The sequence below is a fragment of the Gorilla gorilla genome, chromosome Y (assembly GCF_029281585.2).
Source record: "Gorilla gorilla gorilla isolate KB3781 chromosome Y, NHGRI_mGorGor1-v2.1_pri, whole genome shotgun sequence".
Classification (NCBI taxonomy): Eukaryota; Metazoa; Chordata; class Mammalia; order Primates; family Hominidae; genus Gorilla; species Gorilla gorilla.
The window spans coordinates 29,316,008-29,337,315 of record NC_073248.2 but is presented as its reverse complement, the minus strand read 5'-3'; the positions used below and the strand labels follow the sequence as shown (position 1 = coordinate 29,337,315).

Genomic DNA, 21,308 nt, shown 5'->3' with positions numbered 1-21,308 from the left:
CTCCTCATATTCACTCTCCAATAGGATTCTTTAATTTGTCTAATATGTTACATTTTAACAGAATTCCCATTTTTTTATGAGTCACTACTTCAGTGTATTTCCTACAGGTTACAGATTAATTTTGTCCCTGTTTCCTTGGTTGGTGTGTGAGCTACCTCCAGATGATTATTTTTTCAATTGTTAAAATGAGTTTCTTATTGAAGCCTTCTCAAGAATATATAGGATTTAAGACTGTCTTTTCTCACTTAAGAATCAGGTCTGTGTGGATAGCCAGGGTTCCCTCCTCAGCAGGTGAACATATTGTACAATACATAAGTAATAGGCCCAAATGGCCTTTAAATACCAATTATGGAATACTTTTCTTGGCCAGTTCAGTTTATGAAGAAAGGGATCCTCCAGGATGGACTTGAAGGAGTCTGGTGACTTTCAACTTTGAAGGAAGGACAAGAAAGCTGATGATCATGAGTATGCACAGTGTAGACAATTCCCTTACAAACAAGGAGCCTGGGCCCACACCCTCACTCCACTCTCTGATGTCTCTGGGTCCTTCTGTCCTAACTTTCTCAGGACAGACACGGAGCCCAGGCCCTTGCCCCATCTCCACTCTCTGATATCCCTAGATCCTTCTGTTCTGAGTTAACTTTCTCCAAAATAAATTTCATGGGGGGTGGAGCCAAGATGGCTGAATAGGAACAGCTCCAGTCCACAGCTTCCAGCATAAGTGATGCAGAACATGGGTGATTTCTGCATTTCTAACTGAGGTACGGGGTTCATCTCACTGGGGAGTGTCAGACAGTGGGTGCAGCACACCGAGCATGAGCCGAAGGAGGGTGAGGCATCGCCTCACCTGTGAAGTGCAAGGGGTCAGGGAATTCCCTTTCCTAGTCAAAGAAAGGGGTGACAGACGGCACCTGGAAAATCAGGTCACTCCCACCCTAATACTCTGCATTTCCAATGGTCTTAGCAAACAGCACACCAGGAGATTATATCCTGCGCATGGCTCGGAGGGTCCTGCACCCACAAAGTCCTCACTTATTGCTAGCACAGCAGTCTGAGATCAAACTACAGGGTGGCAGTGAGGCTGGGTGAGGGGTAGCCACATTTTCTCAGGCTTGAGTAGGTAAACAAAGCAGCCAGAAAGCTCGAACTGGGTGGGGCCCACGACACTTCAAGAAGGCCTGCCTGTCTCTGCAGACTCCACCCCTGGGGGGAAGGGCATAGCCAAACAAAAGGCAGCACAAAACTCTGCAGACTTAAATATCCCTGTCTGACAGCTTGGAAGAGAGTAGTGGTTCTCCAAGCACCCAGCTGGAGATCTGAGAATGGATAGACTGCCTCCTCAAGTAGGTCCCTGACCCCCAAGTAGCCTAACTGGGAGGCAAACCCTAGTAGGGGCAGACTGACACCTCACATAGCTGGGTACTATTCTGAGACAAAACTTCCAGGGGAACAATCAGGCAGCAACATTTGCTGTTCACCAATATCCACTGTTCTGCAGCCTCCACTGCTGATACTCAGGCAAACAGGGTCTGGAGTGGACCTCCAGCAAATTCCAACAGGCCTGCAACTGAGGGTCCTGACTGTTAGAAGGAAAACTAACAAACAGAAAGGACATCCACACCAAAACCCCATCTGTACATCACCATCACCAAAGACCAAAGGTAGATAAAACCACAAAGATGGGGAAAAAACAGAACAGAAAAACAGGAAACTCTAAAAATCAGAGTGCCTCTCCTCCTCTGAAGGAACGCAGCACCTCACCAGCAATGGAACAAAGCTGGATGGAGAATGACTTTGATGAATTGAGAGAAGAAGGCTACAGACAATCAAACTACTCTGAGCTAAAGGAGAAAGTTTGAACCCATGGCAAAGAAGTTAAAAACCTTGAAAAAAAATTAGACGAATGGATACAAGAATAACCAATGCAGAGAAGTCCTTAAAGGAGCTGATGGAGCTGAAAACCACAGCACAAGAACTACATGACAAATGCACAAGCCTCAGTAGCTGATTCGATCAACTGGAAGAAGGGGTATCAGTGATGGAAGATCAAATGAATGAAATGAAGTCAGAAGAGAAGTTTAGAGAAAAAAGAATAAAAAGAAAAGAACAAAGCCTCCAAGAAATATGGAACTATGTGAAAAGACCAAATCTACATCTGATTGGTGTACCTGAAAGTGATGGGGAGAATGGAACCAAGTGGGAAAACACTCTGCACGATATTATCCAGGAGAAGTTCCCCAATGTAGCAAGGCAGGCCAATATTCAAATTCAGGGAATACAGAGAACGCCACAAAGATACTCCTCAAGAAGAGAAACTCCAAGACACATAATTTTCAGATTCACCAAAGTTGAAATGAAAGAAAAATGTTAACGGCAGCCACAGAGAAAGGTCGGGTTACCCACAAAGGGAAGCACATCAGACTAACAGCTGATCTCTTAACAGAAACTCTACAAGCCAGAAGAGAGTGGGGGCCAATATTCAACATCCTTAAAGAAAAGAATTTTCAACTCAGAATTTCATATCCAGCCAAACTAAGCTTCACAAGTGAAGGGGAAATAAAATCCTTTATAGACAAGCAAATGCTGAGAGATTTTGTCACCACCAGGCCTGCCCTACAAGAGCTTTTGAAGGGAGCACTAAACATGGAAAGGAACAACTGGTACCAGCCACTGCAAAAACATGCCAAATTGTAAAGACCATCAAGGCTACGAAGAAACTGCATCAACTAATGAGCAAAATAACCAGCTAACATAATGACAGGATCAAATTCATACATAACAAGGCTAACCTTAAATGTAAATGGGCCAAATGCTCCAATTAAAAGACACAGACTGGCAAATTGGATAAAGAGTCAAGACCTATCAGTGTGCTGTATTCAGGAAACCCAGCTCATGTGTACAGACACAGATAGGCTCAAAACAAAGGGATGGAGGAAGATCTACCAAGCAAATGGAAAACAAAAAAAAGCCAGGGGTTGCAATCCTAGTCTCTGATAAAACAGACTTTAAACCAACAACAATCAAAAGAGATGAAGAAGGCCATTACATAATGGTAAAGGGATCAATTCAACAAGAAGAGCTAACTATCCTAAATATATATGCACCCAATACAGGGGCACCCAGATTCATAAAGCAAGTCCTTAGAGACCTACAGAGACTTACACTCCCACACAATAATAATGGGAGAGTTTAACACCCCACTGTCAACATTACACAGATCAGCCACACAGAAACTTAACAGGATATCCAGGAACTGAACCCACCTCTGTACCAAGTGGACCTAATAGATATCTACAGAACTCTCCATCCCAGATCAACAGAATATACATTATTTTCAGCACCACACCACACCTATTCCAAAATTGACCACATAGTTGGAAGTAAAGCACTCCTCAGAAAATGTGAAAGAATAGAAATCATAACAAACTGTCTCTCAGACCACAGTGCAATCAAAATATAACTCAGGATTAAGAAACTCACTCAAAGTTGCTCAACTCCATGGAAACTGAACAACCTGCCCCTGAATGGCTACTGGGTACATAAGGAAATGAAGGCAGAAATAAAGATGTTCTTTGAAACCAACGAGAACAAAGACACAACATACCAGAATCTCTGGGACACATTCAAAGCAGTGTGTAGAGGGAAATTTATAGCACTAAATGCCCACAAGAGAAAGCAGAAAAAATCTAAAATTGACACCCTAACATCACAATTAAAAGAACTACAAAAGCAAGAGCAAACACATTCAAAAGCTGGCAGAAGGCAAGAAATAACTAAGATCAGAGCAGAACTGAAGGAAATAGAGACACAAAAAACCCTTCAAAAAATCAATGAATCCACGAGCTGGTTTTTTGAAAAGATCAACAAAACTGACAGACCGTTAGCAAGACTAATAAAGAAGAAAAGAGAGAAGAATCAAATAGATGCAATGAAAAATGATAAAGGGGATATCACCACCGATCCCACAGAAATACAAACTACCATCAGAGAATACCATAAAAAACTCTACGCAAATAAACTAGAAAATCTAGAAGAAATGGATAAATTCCTAGACACATACAACCTCCCAAGACTAAACCAGAAAGAAGTTGAATCTCTGAATAGACCAATAACAGGCTCTGCAATTGTGGCAATTATTAATAGCTTACAAAGCAAAAAAAGTCCAGGACCAGATGGATTCACAGCCAAATTCTACCAGAGGTACAAGGAGGACCTGTTACCATTGCTTCTGAAACTATTGCAATAAATAGAGAAAGAGGAAATCCTCCCTAACTCATTTTATGAGGCCAGGCATCATCCTGACACCAAAGCCTGGCAGAGTCACCACAAAGAAAGAGAATTTTAGACCAATATCCCTGATGAACACTGATGCAAAAATCCTCAATAAAATACTGGCAAACTGAATCTAGCAGCACATCAAAAAATTTATCCACCATGATCAAGTGGGCTTCATCCCTGGGATGCAAGGCTGATTCAACATACACAAATCAAAAAACCTAATACAGCATATAAAGAGAACCAATGACAAAAATCATACAATTATCTCAATAGATGCAGAAAAGTCCTTTGACAAAATTCAACAACCTTCATGCTAAAAACTCTCAATAAATTCGGTATTGGTGGGACATATCTCAAAATAATAAGAGCTATCTATGACAAACCCATGGCCAATATCATACTGAATGGGCAAAAACTGGAAGCATTCCCTTTGAAAACTGGCACAAAACAAAGATGCCCTCTCTCACCACTCCTATTCAACATATTATTGGAAGTTCTGGCCAGGGCAATCAGGCAGGAGAAGGAAATAAAGGGTATTCGATTAGGAAAAGACGAAGTCAAATTTTCCCTGTTTGCAGATGACATGATTGTATATCTAGAAAACGCCATCATCCTCAGCCCAAAATCTCCTTAAACTCATAGGCAACTTCAGCAGTGTCTCAGGATACAAAATCACTGTGCAAAAATCAAAAGCATTCTTATACCAATAACAGACAGAGAGCCAAATCATGAATGAACTCCCATTCAAAATAGCTTCAAAGAGAATAAAATACCTAGGAATCCAACTTACAAGGGATGTGAAGGACCTCTTCAAGGAGAACTACAAACCACTGCTCAATGAAATAAAAGAGGATATAAACAAGTGGAAGAACATTCCATGTTCATGGGTAGGAAGAATCAATATCGTGAAAATGGCCATACTGCCCAAGGTAATTTATAGATTCAATGCCATCCCCATCAAGCTACCAATGACTTTCTTCACAGAATTGGAAAAAACTACTTTAAAGTTCATATGGAAACAAAAAAGAGCCTGCATTGCCAAGTCAATCCTAAGCCAAAAGAACAAAGCTGCAGACATCACGCTACCTGACTTCAAACTATACTACAAGGCTACAGTAACCAAAACAGCATGGTACTGGTACCAAAACAGAGATATAAACCAATGGAACAGAAGAGAGCTGTCAGAAACAATGCCGCATATATACAACTATCTGATCTTTGACAAACCCAACAAACACAAGAAAAGGGGAAAGGATTCCCTATTTAATAAATGGTGCTGGGAAAACTGGCTAGCCATATGTAGAAAGCTGAAATTAGATCCCTTCCTTATACCTTATACAAAAATTAACTCAAGATGGATTAAAGACTTAAATGTTAGACCTAAAACCATAAAAACCCTAGAAGAAATCCTAGGCCATACCATTCAGTACACAGGCATGGGCAAGGACTTCATGTCTAAAACACTGAAAGCAATGGGAACAAAAGCCAAAATTGACAAATGGGATCTAATTAAGCTAAAGAACTTCTGCACAGCCAAAGAAACTACCATCAGAGTGAACAGGCAATCTACAAATTGGGAGACAATTTTTGCAATCTACTAATCTAACAAAGTGCTAATATCCAGATACTACAATGAACTCAAACAAATTTACAAGAAGAAAACAAACAACCCCATCAAAAAGTAGGCAAAGGATATGAACAGACACTTCTCAAAAGAAGATATTTATGCAGCCAACAGAAACATGAAAAAATGCTCATCATCACTGGCCATCAGAGAAATGCAAATCAAAACCACAATGAGATACCACCTCACAACAATTAGAATGGCGAATATTAAAAAGTCAGAAACAACAGATGCTGGAGAGGATGTGCAGAAATAAGAACACTTTTTCACTGTTGGTGGTACTATAAACTAGTTCAACCATTGTGGAAGTCAGTGTAGTGATTCCTCAGGGATCTAGAACTAGAAATACCATTTGACCCAGCCATCCCATTACTGGGTATAAACCCAGAGGATTATAAAACATGCTGCTATAAAGACACATGAACACATATGTTTATTGCTGCACTATTCACAATAGCAAAGACTTGGAACCAAGCCAAATGTCCAACAATGATAGACTGGATTAAGAAAATGTGGCATATATACACCCCTGAATACTATGCAGCCATAAAAAATGATGAGTTCATGTCCTTTCTAGGCACATGGATGAAGCTGGAAACCATTACATTCTCAGCAAACTATCTCAAGGACAAAAAAACCAAACACCACATGTTCTCACTCATAGGTGGGAACTGAACAATGAGAACACGTGGACACAGGAAGGGGAACATCACACACTGGGGCCTGTTGTGGGGTGGGGGGAGGGGATAGGAATAGCACTAGGAGATATACCTAATGTTAAATGAAGAGTTAATGGGTGCAGTACACCAACATGGCACATGTATGCATATGTACCAAACCTGCACGTTGTGCACATGTACCCTAAAACTTAAAGAATAATAAAAATAAATAAATAAATAAATAAATAAATAAATAAATAAATAAATAAATAAATAAATGATAAATTTCATTTGTTCCCTTTGGAGTAGAGGGAAGGACCATACTTTGGCCATACAGTGTATAAACCCATGTTTGGACCCAACTGATCTAAGTGTTTTGTATGAAGTTAAAAAAATGTGTGTTGTTGGGGTTCAGAGAATGATACCACAAAATGAAGACTTCAACAGCCTCAGAGGCAGAAGGTTTATCTCTGACCCTTTCCTGACCTGCTGTCTCTCAATTCCATTCTTCCTAGAGGCTGGCCAAAGAAACTGGAACCTCTCCTCCCAAAGGCAGGTCATACAAACCAGACCCCTTCCCTATCAAAGCAGCCATAAAAGATGACCTTAACTTTCCCCCTGACTTTCTTAAACACTGGCCATAAAGAAATCCTCTGTCCTAAATGTGTGAATTGTAGGTCCTAAGACCCCTATTCCAGAGAGGGTCCTATCCCACATCCAGAAGGAAGAAGTGCTGTTCAGAAAGGCCAAGAAGAATCTAGGCAGACAGGCCTGGCTGGGTTTCCCCACTCAGCCCATTAGCTTTATATCAGGGCCTTTTTGTCCAATCTTATTTCTACTGGCTGTGCAGTTTCCTGAATCTTGGCATAAAAATTGAGTTTCCGAATAACCACATTAAAAGGTGTGCCAAGAACATGGACATATACTTCTCAACATATAAGTAATCAATAAACATATGAAAAATGCTCCACATTACTGATCATTAGGGAAACGTAAATCAAAACCACAATGAGATACCATCTCACACTAGTCAGAATGGCTACTATTAAAAAGTCAAAAGCAAAAACAAAAAAAAACCCAACAAAAGCTAGTGAGGTTGCAGAGAAAAAGGAATGCTTATATACTCCTGGTGAGAACGTAAAATATTTACGCTACTATGGAAAGTAGTTTGGAGATTTCTCAAAGGACTCGGAACAAAACTACCATTTGGCCCAGCAATCCCATTACTGGGTATATACCTAGAGGAAAATAAATTGTTCTACAAAAAAGACACATGCAGTTGTATGTTCACTGCCATAATATTCACAATAGCAAAAACAGGCATGAATCAACCTGGATGCTCATCAGTGGTGGAATAAAGAAAATGTGGTACACATCCACTGTGGAATACTATGCAACCATGAAAACGAACAAAATCAGGTCCTTTGCAGAAACATGAATACTGCTGGAGGCCACCATACTAAATGAATTAACACAGGATACAGGAAACTAAATACTGTATGTTCTCAGTTACAAGTGGGAGCTTGAGTAAATCTGGAAATAAAGACGGGATCAATAGGCACAGGGACTACTAGACTGGGGAGAGAGTAGGGTATGGGTTGAAAACCTAGCTAGTGGCCACTATGCTTACCACTATTGATTGGGATCAACAGTACCCTATATATCAGCACCATGAAATATTCTCATGTAGCAAGCCTGTATCCTCTGAATTTAAAATAAAAGTTGAAATTAAGAAAAAAAAATGGTCTCCATCGTATCTTTGCATCTTTGTTCTGAAGGCTCTTGTGTTACACAGATCTATGACTTAATAAATATGTATTGCTTTTCTACTATTAATCTGCTTTTTGTGACATGATTTTCAGTGAGCCTCCAGAGGGTGAAAGGGAAGGTTTTCCTTGGCTAATACATTGTTCAGTACCACCTGGATATAGAGAAACACCATATCCTCCATATCTTTGAAATAATTTGATGATTTTTCCTCTGAGAAAAACAGCACCACATGTAATACAATTACTCAAATTCTAACTTAAATTTAAAAAAAATATATGGTAATACAATTACTCAAATTCTAACTTAAATTTAATATATATATATATGTTTAAGAGAAAGGGTGAGGGTAGCATGAAATTATCTCTATGTTTCTCACTCAAAGAAGATGTAATGCTTTCTATGAAATATAATCATTTTATTAAACACTACCCACTGCCATGTAATATATAATCAGTTCCAATATTCTTCAAGTACTATTACATTCTTTCCTCCCACATATCATCATAAAGCATTCACTTTAGTTTTTCCTTTTTATCTGGCAAAGATGCTACTAATACCAATCATTAAGATGATTTTTAAATAAGAAAGAAATAGGACCGCAAGTGAAAACTGACATAGAAAAATACAATGGAACAACAAGTGAGGGTTAAAATATGGGATACATATGGTAACCTGCAGTTCTAGACTTTCCTCAGTTAACATTCTCATTTCCCTCTTTGTCATCCAATCATCTCAAGAACACAAGCAGTGACTCTCCTGTTTCTCATTCTCCTGAAGGGCTCACTGTGGCCTCTATAGCTCCTACTCTGGCCAGGGGTCTCTAATATGAAAAGAATACAAGAATCTCGTATATACCTTTAGAAAACAGAACATCCTCTCACTCATAGGTGGGAATTGAACAATGAGAACACATGGACACATGAAGGGGAACATCACTCACTGGTGCCTGTTGTGGGGTGGAGGGAGTGGGGAGGGATAGCATTAGGAGATATATCTAATGTTAAGTGACGAGTTAATGGGTGTAGCACACCAGCATGGCACATGTATACATATGTAACAAACCTGCACATAGTGCACATGTACCCTAAAACTTAAAGTATAATTTAAAAAAAAAAAAAAGAAAGAAAACAGAACATCCAAGGCAACAGATTGTTACTGGGGCTTACACTAAGGTCTAATTAAAGTCACTGAATATGCTAATATTCTACTAGGTGTAGTAATACAGAACTATACTATCCCTCAAATTCAAATCAAGGCTGAGCACAGTGGCTCACACTTGTATTTCCAGCACTTGGGAAGGCTAAGGTGGGCAGATTGTTCGAGCCCAGGATTTCCAGACTAGGCTGAGTAACATGGCAAAACCCCAACTCTACAAAAAATAAAAAAATTAGCCGGGCATGGTGGCACACACTTGTATACCTGTAGTTCCAGCTACTCAGGAGGCTGAGGTGGGAGGATTGCTTGAGCACAGAAGGTCAAAGCTGCAGTGAGCTGAGATGGCACAACTGCACTTTAGTCTGGGTGACAGAATGAGACCCTGTTACAATAAAAAAAAAAAATTCTGGGCGTGGTGGCTCACACTTGTAATCTGAGCACTTTGGGAGGCCAAGGTGGGTGGATCACCTGAGGTCAGGAGTTCGAGACCAGCCTCAACATGGAGAAACCTCTCTCTACTAAAAATACTAAAAATTTGCCAGGCGTGGTGGTGCATGCCTATAATCCCAGCTACTGGGGAGGCTGAGGCAGAAGAATTGCTTGAACCCGGGAGGCAGTGGTTGCAGTCAGCCAAGATCTTGCCATTGCACTCCAGCCTGGGCAGCAAGAGCAAAACTCCATCTCCAAAAATAAAAAAATTCAAAGCAAAGAAAGAGTGAATACAGTCACCATAACCATTAGCATGTTCCCAGCCACAATCAGTTGTTGTGAAATGGCAAAATTCAAATTAACCCTTGCTAAACAAAATAACACATATATCTAACTAGATCTACTGCTTACTTTACTTCATCTCCATAGGGCAGGAAATATGAAGCTGGCTTTCAAAATTATAGAAAACATTCAGGAGCGGGTTGTTCAGTTTCCAGGTATTTGTGTGGTTTTGAGTGAGTTTCTTAATCTTGAGTTCTAATTTGATTGCACTGTGGTCTGGTAGACTGTTTGCTATGATTTCTGTTCTTTTGCATTTGCTGAGGAGTGTTTTACTTGCAGTTCTGTGGTCCATTATAGAATAAGTGTGATGTGGTGCTGAGAAGAATGTATATTCTGTTGATTTGGGGTGGAGAGCTCTGTAGATGTCTATTAGATCCACTTGGTCCAGAGCTGAGTTAAGTCCTGAATATCCTTGTTAATTTTCTGTCTCATTGATCTGTCTAATATTGACACTGGGCTGTTAAAGTCTCCCACTATTATTGTGTGGGAGTGCAAGTCTCTTTGTCGGTCTCAAAGAACTTACTTTATGAATCTGAATGCTCCTGTATTGGTTGCATATCTATTTAGGATAGTTAGGGCTTCTTGCTGCATAGATCCCTTTACCATTATGTAATGCCCTTCTTTGTCTCTTTTGATCTTTGTTGGTTTAAAGTCTGTTTTATCAGAGACTAGGATAGCAATCCCTGCCTTTTTTTGTTTTCCATTTGCTTGGTAGATCTTCCTCCATCCCTTTATTTTGAGCCTATGTGTGTCTTTGCACGTGAGATGGGTTTCCTGAATACAGCACACTGATGGGTCCTGACTCTTTATCCAATTTGCCAGTCTGTGTCTTTTAATTAGGACATTTAGCCCATTTACATTTAAGGTTAATATTGTTACGTGTGAATTTGATCCTGTCATTATGATGTTACCTGGTTATTATGCCCATTAATTGATGCAGTTTCTTTATAGTGTCAATGGTCTTTACAATTTGGCATGTTTTTGCAGTGGCTGGTACTGGTTGCTGCTTTCTTTATTTAGTCTTTCCTTCAGGCACTCTTGTAAGGCAGGTCTGGTAGTGACAAAATCCCTCAGCCTATGCTTGTCTGTAAAGAATTTTATTTCTCCTTTGCTTAAGAAGATTAATTCGGCTGGATATGAAATTCTGGGTTGAAAATTCTTTTCTTTAAGAATGTTGAATATTGACCCCCCACTCTCTTCTGGCTTGTAGGGTTTCTGCAGAGAGATGTGCTGTTAGTCTGATGGGCTTCCCTTTATGAGTAACTCAACCTTTCTCTCTGGCTGCCCTTAACATTTTTTCCTTCCTTTCAACCTTGGTGAATCTGATGACCATGTGTCTTGGGGTTGCTCTTCTCAAGGAGTATCTTTGTGGTGTTCTCTGTATTTCCTGAATAGGAATCTTGGACTATCTTGCTAGATTGGGGAAGTTCTACTGGATAATATTTGAAGAGTGTTTTCCAGCTTGGTTCCATTCTCCCTGTCATTATCAGGTACACCAATCAAGCATAGATTTGGTCTTTCCACAAAGTCCCATATTTCTGGAAGGCTTTGGTCATTCCTTTTTATCCTTTTTTCTCGAATCTTGTCTTCTCTCTTTATTTCATTAAGATGATCTTCAATCACTGATATTCTTTCTTCTGCTTGATCAATTCAGCAATTGATATTTGTGTACACTTCACGAAATTCTCGTGCTGTGTTTTTCAGCTCCATCAGGTCATTTATGTTCTTCTCTAAGCTGGTTATTCTAGTTAGCAATTAGACTCACCTTTTTTCAAGGTTCTTAGCTTCCTGGCATTGGACTAGAATATGCTCCTTTAGCTTAGAGTTGTTTGTTATTACCCACCTTCTGAACCCTACTTCTGTCAGTTCATCAAACTCATTCTCCATCCAGTTTTGTTCCCTTGCTGGCGAGGAGTTGTGATCCTTTGGAGGAGGAGAGGCATCCTGGTTTTTGGAATTTTCAGCCTTTTTGTGCTGGTTTTTCCCCATCTTTGTGGATTTATCTACCATTGGTCTTTGATGTTGGTGACCTTTGGATGGGGTCCTTGAGTGGATATGCTAATCCTTTCTGCTTGTTTCTTTTCCTTCTAACAGTCAGGCTGCTCTGCTGTCAGTCTGCTGGAGTTTGCTGGAGGTCCAGTCCTGACCCTGATTGCCTGGGTATCATCAGCAGAGCCTGCAAAACAGCAAAGATTGCTGCTTGTTCTTTCCTCTGGAAGCTTCGACCCACAAGGGAACCTGCCAGATGGCCCGCAGAGCTCTCCTGTATGAGGTGTCTCTTGGCCCCAACTGGGAGGTGTCTTTCAGTCAGTATACCCACTTGAGGAAGCAGACTGACCCTAGCAGAGCTTGAACACCATGCTGGGAGGTCAGCTGCTGTCTTCAGAGCCTTCAGGCAGGGACATTTAAGTTGGCTATAAGCCCCTGACTGGGGCTACTGCCTTTTTACAGAGATGCCCTGTCCAGAACAGAGAAATCTGGAAGTCTGGGTACAGCCAACTTGCTGAGTAGCAGTGGGTTCCACCTAGTTTGAACTTCCTGGCAGCTTTGTTTATACTGTGGCCATAAAACCACCTACTCAAGCAATGATGGACTCCTCTCCCCAACTAAGCTCCACTGTCCCAGGTGGATCTCAGATTGCTGCTGTTCTGGCAGCAAGAATTTCAAGCTAGTGAATCTTAGTTTCCTGGGCTCTATCAGGTTGGGACCCACCGATCCAGACCACTTAGCTCCCTGGCTTTGGCCCCCCTTTCGAGAAATGAAGGCAGAAATAAATATGTTCTTTGAAACCAATGAGAAACAAGACATAACGTACCAGAATGTCTGGGATACATTTAAAGCAGTGTTCAGAGGGAAATTTATAGCACTTAATGTCCAGAAGAGAAAGCAGAAAAGATATAAAACTGACACCCTATCATCAAAATTAAAACAACTAAAGAAGCAAGAGCAAACAAATTCAAAAGCTAGCAGAAGACATGAAATAACTGCTATGAGAGCAGAACTGAAGGAGATAGAGACACGAAAAATCCTTCAAAAGATTAATGAATCCAGTATCTGGGTTTTTTGAAAAGATCAATAAAATAGATAGACCAATAGCCAGATTAACAAAGAAGAAAAGAGAGAAGAATCAAACAGACTCAATAAAAAATAATACAGGGGATATCACCAGTAATCCCACAGAAATACAAACTATGATCAGAGAATACTATAAACACCTCTATGAAAATAAACTAGTAATTCTATAACAAATGAATAAATTCCTGGACACATATACCCTCCAAAGTCTAAGCCAGAAAGAAGTTGAATCCCTGAATAGACCAATAACAAGTTCTGAAACTGAGGCAGTAATTAATAGCCTACCAAAAAATAAAAAAGGACCAGACATATTCACAGCCCAATTCTACCAGAGGTACAAAGAGAAGCTGGTGCCATTCCTTTGGAAACTATTCCAAACAGCAGAAAAAGAGGGAATCCTCCCTAACTCATTTTATGAGGCCAGCATCATCTTGATACCAAAACCTGGCACAGACACATCAGAAAAATAAACTTTCAGACCAATATCCCTGATGAACATCAATGTGAAACTCCTCAATAAAATACTGGTAAACAGAATACAGCAGCACATCAAAAAGCTTATCCAATACGATTGAGTTGGTTTCATCCCTGGGATGCAAGGCTAATTCAACATATGGAAATCAATAACATAATCCACCACATAAACAGAACCAATGACAAAAACCATGAGATTATCTCAATAGATGCAGAAAAGGGCTTCAAAAAAGTCAACATCCTTCATGCTAAAAACTCTCAATAAACTAAGTAATGATGAAACATATCTCTAAATAATTAAAGCTACTTATGAAAAACCTGCAGCCAATATCATACTGAAGGGCAAAAGCTGGAAGCATTCCCTTTGAAAACCGTCACAAGACAAGGATGCCCTCTCTCACCACTTCTATTCAACATAGTATTGGAAATTCTGGCCAGGGCAATCAGGCAAGAGAAAAAAATAAAGAGTATTCAACTTTGAAAAGAGGGAGTCAGATTGTCTGACATGATTGTTTATTTAGAAAACCACATCGTCTCAGCTCAAAACCTCCCTAAGCTGATAAGCAACTTCAGCAAAGTCTCAGGTACAAAACCCTGTGCAAAAATCACAACCATTCCTATACACCGATAACAGAAAAACAGAGAGCCAAATCATGAGTGAACTCCCATTCACAACTGCGAAAAAGAGAATAAAATACCTAAGAATATAACTTCCAAGGGATGTGAAGGACCTCTTCAAAAATAACTATAAACCACTGTTCAAGGAAATAAGAGAGGACAGAAACAAATGGAAAAGCATTCCACGCTAAAGGATAGGAAGAATCAATATATTGAAAATGGTTTAACTGCCCAAAGTAATTTCCAAATTAAATGCTATCCCCATCAAGCTACCACTGTCTTTTTCACAGACTTGGAAAAAGGTACTTTAAACTTCATATGGAACCAAAAAAGGGCCCAGATTGTCCAGACAATCCTGAGCAAGAAGAACAAAGATAGAGGCATCATGCTAACTGACTTCAAACTATACTACAATGCTACAGTAAACAAATCAGCATGGTATGGGTACCAAAACAGATATATAGACCAATGGAAAAGAATGGAGGCCTCAGGTACAACCATCTGATCTTTGACAAAGCTGTCACACACAAGTGGTGGGGAAAAGACTCCCTATTTAATAAATGGTGTTGGGAAAACTGGCTAGCTATGCAGAAAATTGAAACTGGACCCCTTTCTTACATCTTTTACAAAAATCAAATCAAAATGGATCAAAGATTTAAATATAAGACCTAGGACCATAAAATTCCTGAAAGAAAACCTGGGCAATACCATTCAGGACATAGGCATGGGCAAAGACTTCATGTCAGAAACCCCACAAGCAATGGCAACAAAAGTCAAATTGACAAATGGGATGTAAATAAACTAAAGAGCTTCTGCACAGCAAAAGAAACTATCATCAAAGTGAACAGCCAACCTAGAGAATGGGAGAGAATTTTTGAAATCTATCCATCTGACAAAGGGCTAATATCTAGAATATACAAAGCACTTAAACAAATTGACAGGAATAAAAGAAACCCCATCAAAAAATGGGCAAAGTATATGAACAGACAGTTATCAAAGGATGACATTTATGTAGCCAACAGACATATGAAATAATAGTCATCATCACTGGTCGTTAGAGAAATGCAGATCAAAGCCAAAATAAGATACCATCTCAGGCCAGTTAGAATGGCAGTCATTAAAAAGTCAGGAAACAACAGATGCCAGAGACATTACGGAAAAATAAGAACACTTTTACACTGTTGGTGGAAGTATAAATTAGTTCAACCATTGAGGAAGAGGGTGTGGTGATTCCTCAAGTATCTAGAACTGGAAATACCATTTGACCCAGAAATCCCATTACTGGGCATGTATCCAAAGATTATAAATCATTCTACAATAAAGACACATGCATACATACGTATGTTTATTGAGGCACTATTCACAATAGCAAATACTTGGAAACAACCCAAATGTCCATCAATGATAGAATGAATTAAGAAAATATGGCACATATACACCATGGAATACATAAAAAAAGATGAGTTTGCAGGGACATGGATGAAGCTGGAAACCATCATTCTCAGCAAACTATCACAAGAACAGAAAACCAAACAACACATGGTCTTACTCATAAGTGGGAGCTGAACAATGAGAATACGTGGAGACAGGGAGGGGAACATCATATACTGGGGCCTGTCAATGGGTAGGGCCTAAGGGAGGGATAACATTAGGAGAAATACTTAATGTAGGTAATGGGCTGATGGGTGCAGCAAACCACCAGGGCACATGTACACCTATTACAAAGTGCACATTCTGCACATGTAACCCAGAACCTAAAGTATAATAATAAAGTATAGAAGAGAAACTATGATTAATAAACAGTTACCTCTCAAGGTAGGACGATGTATTATGTGATTACCAGACACTATATTCAAAAATCCAGATGTTTTCATGCCCTTGGGTCTCTTAAACATATATATCAGCAGTATTTGACAATTTCCATATCCCCAAATTTTCAAACAGAAACTCAAAAGTTTATCTCCACAATGGTGTGGGATTAACTTTGCAATTTTAGAATTAAACACACAGAAAATCAGACACCGTTATGTTTTCCCCAAAATGAAAGCTTAGGCAGAGAAAGGTTCCAAAAATGTGGAAAACATTTATATCTAGAGAAAGGCAAGGGATAACAGGACAATAGATGTAATTTTCTTTCACATCACCTCTGTATTACATTTTTCTAGGCTTTCAAAAATGTTCCATAGAATTACCTTATTTAACGGGAGAGTAGAGATCTGCTACTCAGGTATGTGTGTTTGATGAATATAAACAGCAGTAAGTCTGCATTGTCCTGTAAACCAAAGGACAAATTAGAATTCCTTACCTAAAGTACTGAGGCCAGTTGGCTTATCTGCAGAGAAGTGCACACTTCCAACTACCTCCTCTCAATTTCTTGTTTTCCATTCTATAAACAGTATTGCAAAATACGTCTAATTAATCCCCTTGGCAAACACATTGCCATCGTCTTCAGAGGGATCATTTTGCTAAGTGTATTCTCATTCCCATTCCCAATGCACATATGTGTTTTAGAATTCAAGAAAAGTAGGTTCCTTCCTTTTATGAAATGTGATAAATAACAAAGTACTTATCTCCCCTAGAAATCAACATCATTTTCCAGGCAATAAATGCTATGAGGATTTCCGGTTGAACGCTACGCTTTTCTAAATTACTCCACAATGACATTCCATAAGAGAAATACCACTGTTCCCATTTTACAAAGAAGAAAACAAAGCCTCTGAAAGGTTGAGATCTGTCCAAGGAGTTGAAGAACACACACACACACACACAAACACACACAGACAAACACACACATATATACACACACACACATATAAATACATACAGATGTTCCTGGAACTGCAATGGTGATTACATCTGAAAAACCCATGATATGTTCAAAATATCATAAGACAAAAATTTATCACATAGACCAAATATATCATGCAAAATAGCCTAGTCTATTTCAAATATGTACAGTACACTTACTTTAGCCTACAGTTGGGTAAAAGCATCTAACAGAAAGTCTATTTTATAATAAAGTGTTGAGCATCTCATGTAATTTATTGAATCCTGTACCAAAAGTGCAAATTAGAATGATTATATGGATACTGGACGTAGAGTCTCTAGTGAATCCCGTAAGCCAAAATTAAAATTCTAAGTCTCCAGTTAACTGAATATAAACCCTCTCTGCCAAGGGCATTCCAAACTAATCCTGAAAAACTTCTTCTGGCCATGAGGGGATATGGGGATTGGACATGCCTCACTATACACTTCTCTCTTTGGAACTCAGGCACAACTGACCAGAATTAACATTAAAACAGAGATCATAAGACCAACCAAACAGACTCTTGATAACAAAAAGATACCAAATTTCAACCTCTCTGGTGTAGCATCACATGATACATACCAGGCCCTAAAAGAAATCAAAGCATTTTACCCCAAAATATACTTCTTTCATATATTTTGAAATGGCCCCACAAAGCTGCCTCTTATAAGGAAGAGCTGCATTCTACTCTTTACCTGAATTGTCAGAAGAAAGAGACCTGGGACAATTAATCAAACTCAAGACATCTAGGGCATTGTTTGCTCAAGATTCATCAGGAGATCTTCTAACCATGAGGCAAACACTATCTAATCCAAGGAGGGATAAAGTGGTGTGAACAAGTTTTTCAGGTTTACTTCCCTTGACTGGTCTTTTGCTCATCTTGATGTGATTAGATTAGCATCTAGCATCTTTCAAGGGTCTGAATGGGAAACTTTTGCCATCTATTGCTTCTAAGGATGGCCAACTATGAGACTTTATCTGCATAAGACCTTGGTCTCCACAACACCTTTTCTTAACCCAGACACTCCTTTCTATTGATTCCAGGTCTTTAGGTAACTTAACTCCTTCAACCAATAGCCAATTTGAAAACCTCTGAATCTGTCTATAACCGGGAATCCTCTGCTTCAAGTTGTGCCACCTTCCTGGAAGAAACAAATGTATACCTTGAATTGATGAATGTCTGCCTGTAACTTCTCTCCCCTTCAAAATGTATAAAATCATGCTCAACCCCCTTAGGCACATGTTCTCCGGATCTCTTGGGGCTGTGTCACAGGCCTAGGTCACTGGTATTTGGCTCAGAATAAAGCTTTTTAAATATTTTGTGGACATCTACAATGTGTATTGCCTTCACACCATCATAAGGTTGAAAATCATTAGTTGAACCATCATAAGAAGTCACTGATTGTGTATGTGTGAGTGTGTTTGCATGTATATGTGTGTGTGTATATCAACATATAGATATATCTGTGTATGTATTTTTCCGTAAACCCTGTGCTCCTCATGACTAGGATATTAAGTCTCTTTCTCATATTACAGAAGTCTATGCAGCGGTGCTGAAATGACTAAACAATGGGACCTCTCAGTGGTAACTAGGGTTTACATTTTCTTGTGCCTCTTCATACCATTTTAAAAATATTTGGCAGCTTTAATAAAACAAAATGGTTATGGACTTTAAAATCTGTCCCTTCATAATTTCATTGAGTTCAGAAAATGCATCATTGAAACAACATTTTAAATGAAAGTCACAGTCTTCAAGACAAAAACCATAACTGAGAGAGTTCACATTGGCTCTGGAAATACAATTTACAAGTTTGTGGAATCAGTAAATTCATCTGTGAAGCCCTGATGAGTTAAAGCGTTTGCAGCGTGGTTAGAAGACCTCCTGATGAATCTCAAGCAAACAATGACCTAAATGTCTTGAGTTTGATTAATTATACCAGGTCTCTTTCTGATAACTGTCAGAAATGTTGGGTGGAGTAGTGAATGGGGAAGAGCATCCTACAAATTCATACTCTGAGGAAGTTGGAGCCTACACTTTCCAGAAAAATTCCTGACTCTAAATTCTTTGCATTAGTTTAATATTATGGAGAAATGTTGTTTAACACACATTTGTTTCATTACATTTACCCCCCAATTTCCTACTCATTGCTTTGTGTCAGTTTTTTCATGTTGAAGGTGAACAGGCACCTACTGATTTGGATGCACAAGGATCTCAGGGGAAAATCTGTCCCACCATGGCTCAGCCCCAAATCCCACAACACTGTATGAGTCCTGCTGAAGCTCAGAAACCAATTTCCCAAAATATGGCATTTTGACAGGCTGAGTTGAAGAAGTCCAACCTCCCCCTCTCCCACTGCCTCTCCCAAAGAAGCTGAAGTTTCTTTACGTGCCTAAGACACAGACTCCCACAAGGATAATAATTGTTTTTAACCCCTTCCTGTTATATCCTTATCGACTGCAGAAAAAAAACAAGATGAGACCACACCTCAACAGACAGTTTTCCAAGGTTGTCCTCAAGGATTATTTAATTTTCAAAAAGAGTTATTTACAAGTTAATCTCTGTTCTAGTAATCTCCTCGACATAATTCCTCTTCTCCCCCTCCCATCATCTGTATTACTGGGATCCAAGCACCCACTCTTTCTGTAACCTCATGTTGGTATACAAGCTTCAGGATCTCACAGGGAGGTTGCGTCTTTATTCTGAAGGCTCCTTTGTATCTGCATTAAGCATGTTTGTATGTCATTTCACCTGTAAATTGGTCTGCCTAGTCAGTAATTTTTCAGTAAAACTTTAGGGGGTAAAAAGCCTTGGCCTCTACAGTTATGACACAACAAGTGGGGTCACCAAAGCTGCTCTGCTCTTTTGAAAGCCACAGTGCAGAGAACCCAGGAACCAACACTGCTAGCAATAGGGTAAGACATTATCATCAGCCAGCCAGGCTCCTGGTCTCTCTCTCCCTCTGTGCAACCCGGTTGAGTGGACAGCAGTAGTCACTGATTATCTCCATGATTTTTCATTCAAACTTTAGGGGGCCAAGGGCCTTGATCACAACACTGCCTAGCTTCCCTGTGTATGCTCCTAATTTTAACTAGCTCTACCATTTAGCAGCCCAACAATCTGAGTAAGTGATTTAACTCTAACTGTTTGTCTTTCTTGGCTATAAAATGAAGATAACAACTGTGTGGTCTGCATAATAATGGTCCCCCTGAGATGCCCATGTGTTAATATGCGTGGTTGTGTGGCCTTACATGGAAAAGGGATTTGAATGAAAGAGGCAGGTGGAATTAAGGTTCCCAGTCAGCAGACCTTGAAATTGGGAGATCATTCCAGGTTATCCACTGGGCCCACAGAAAAGGGAAAAAGAGGGACAAACAAAAAGATGACAGAACAAGGACTCAGTCTACTGGCATTGAAGGTGGAGAAAGGAGCCTATAAGCCAAGGAAAGTAGGAAGTTTCTAGAATCTTGAAAAGGTAGGGAAATGTATCCTCTCATAGAGCTTCCAAAAATAATGAAGTCCTGATGATAGCTTGATTTTAGCCTCCCAAGTCTCATTTTGGACTTCTGGGTGCTAGAACTGTATGAAGCCACTAGGTCTGTAGTAACTTGTTACCACAGCACAGATAAGAAACTAATACTAATGGTTACTATGGGGTAGAGTGGTTGTCACCAATGAGTTAATATAAAAAGCACCTGGAACAGGTCTTGGTAAAGAAGAAAAGCTGCATAATTGTCAACCTATATTATAAGTAACAACCTAATAGGTAAGTCTGAATTAAGGAAGCAAATTAGCACGTAGAGTGGCAGAGTGAAAGGGACATATTAGACTGTGCATAATGACATTTGAGAGCATATAACTCCCCTTACAGTTTTCATTTAAATAATATCCTATTCTAGCCACCATTTTTTGTTTGTTTTGTTTTTGAGATGGAGTCTCGCTCTGGTGCCTAGCTAGAGTGCAGTGACACCATCTTGGCTCACTGCAACCCCTCCATCCTGGGGCGAAGTGATTCTCCTTCCTCAGCCTCCAGAGTATCTGGGATTACAGGCATTCACCACCATGCCTGGCTGATTTTTG

At 39.6% G+C, this 21,308-nt stretch overlaps 1 protein-coding gene across 7 annotated transcripts in view; it reads right to left on the bottom strand.

Moving 5' to 3' along the window:
- Window positions 1-21,308, bottom strand: part of NLGN4Y (neuroligin 4 Y-linked) — a 323,530-nt gene that overhangs the window by 268,777 nt on the left and 33,445 nt on the right. The window contains exon 2 of one of the 7 annotated variants that reach the window (XM_063703361.1): window positions 16,617-16,696. The exons of the other annotated variants lie outside the window; for them this stretch is intronic. The gene's annotated coding sequence lies outside the window, so the exon portion shown is untranslated. The remainder of the gene's footprint in view (window positions 1-16,616; window positions 16,697-21,308) is intronic. 7 annotated transcript variants of the gene reach the window in all.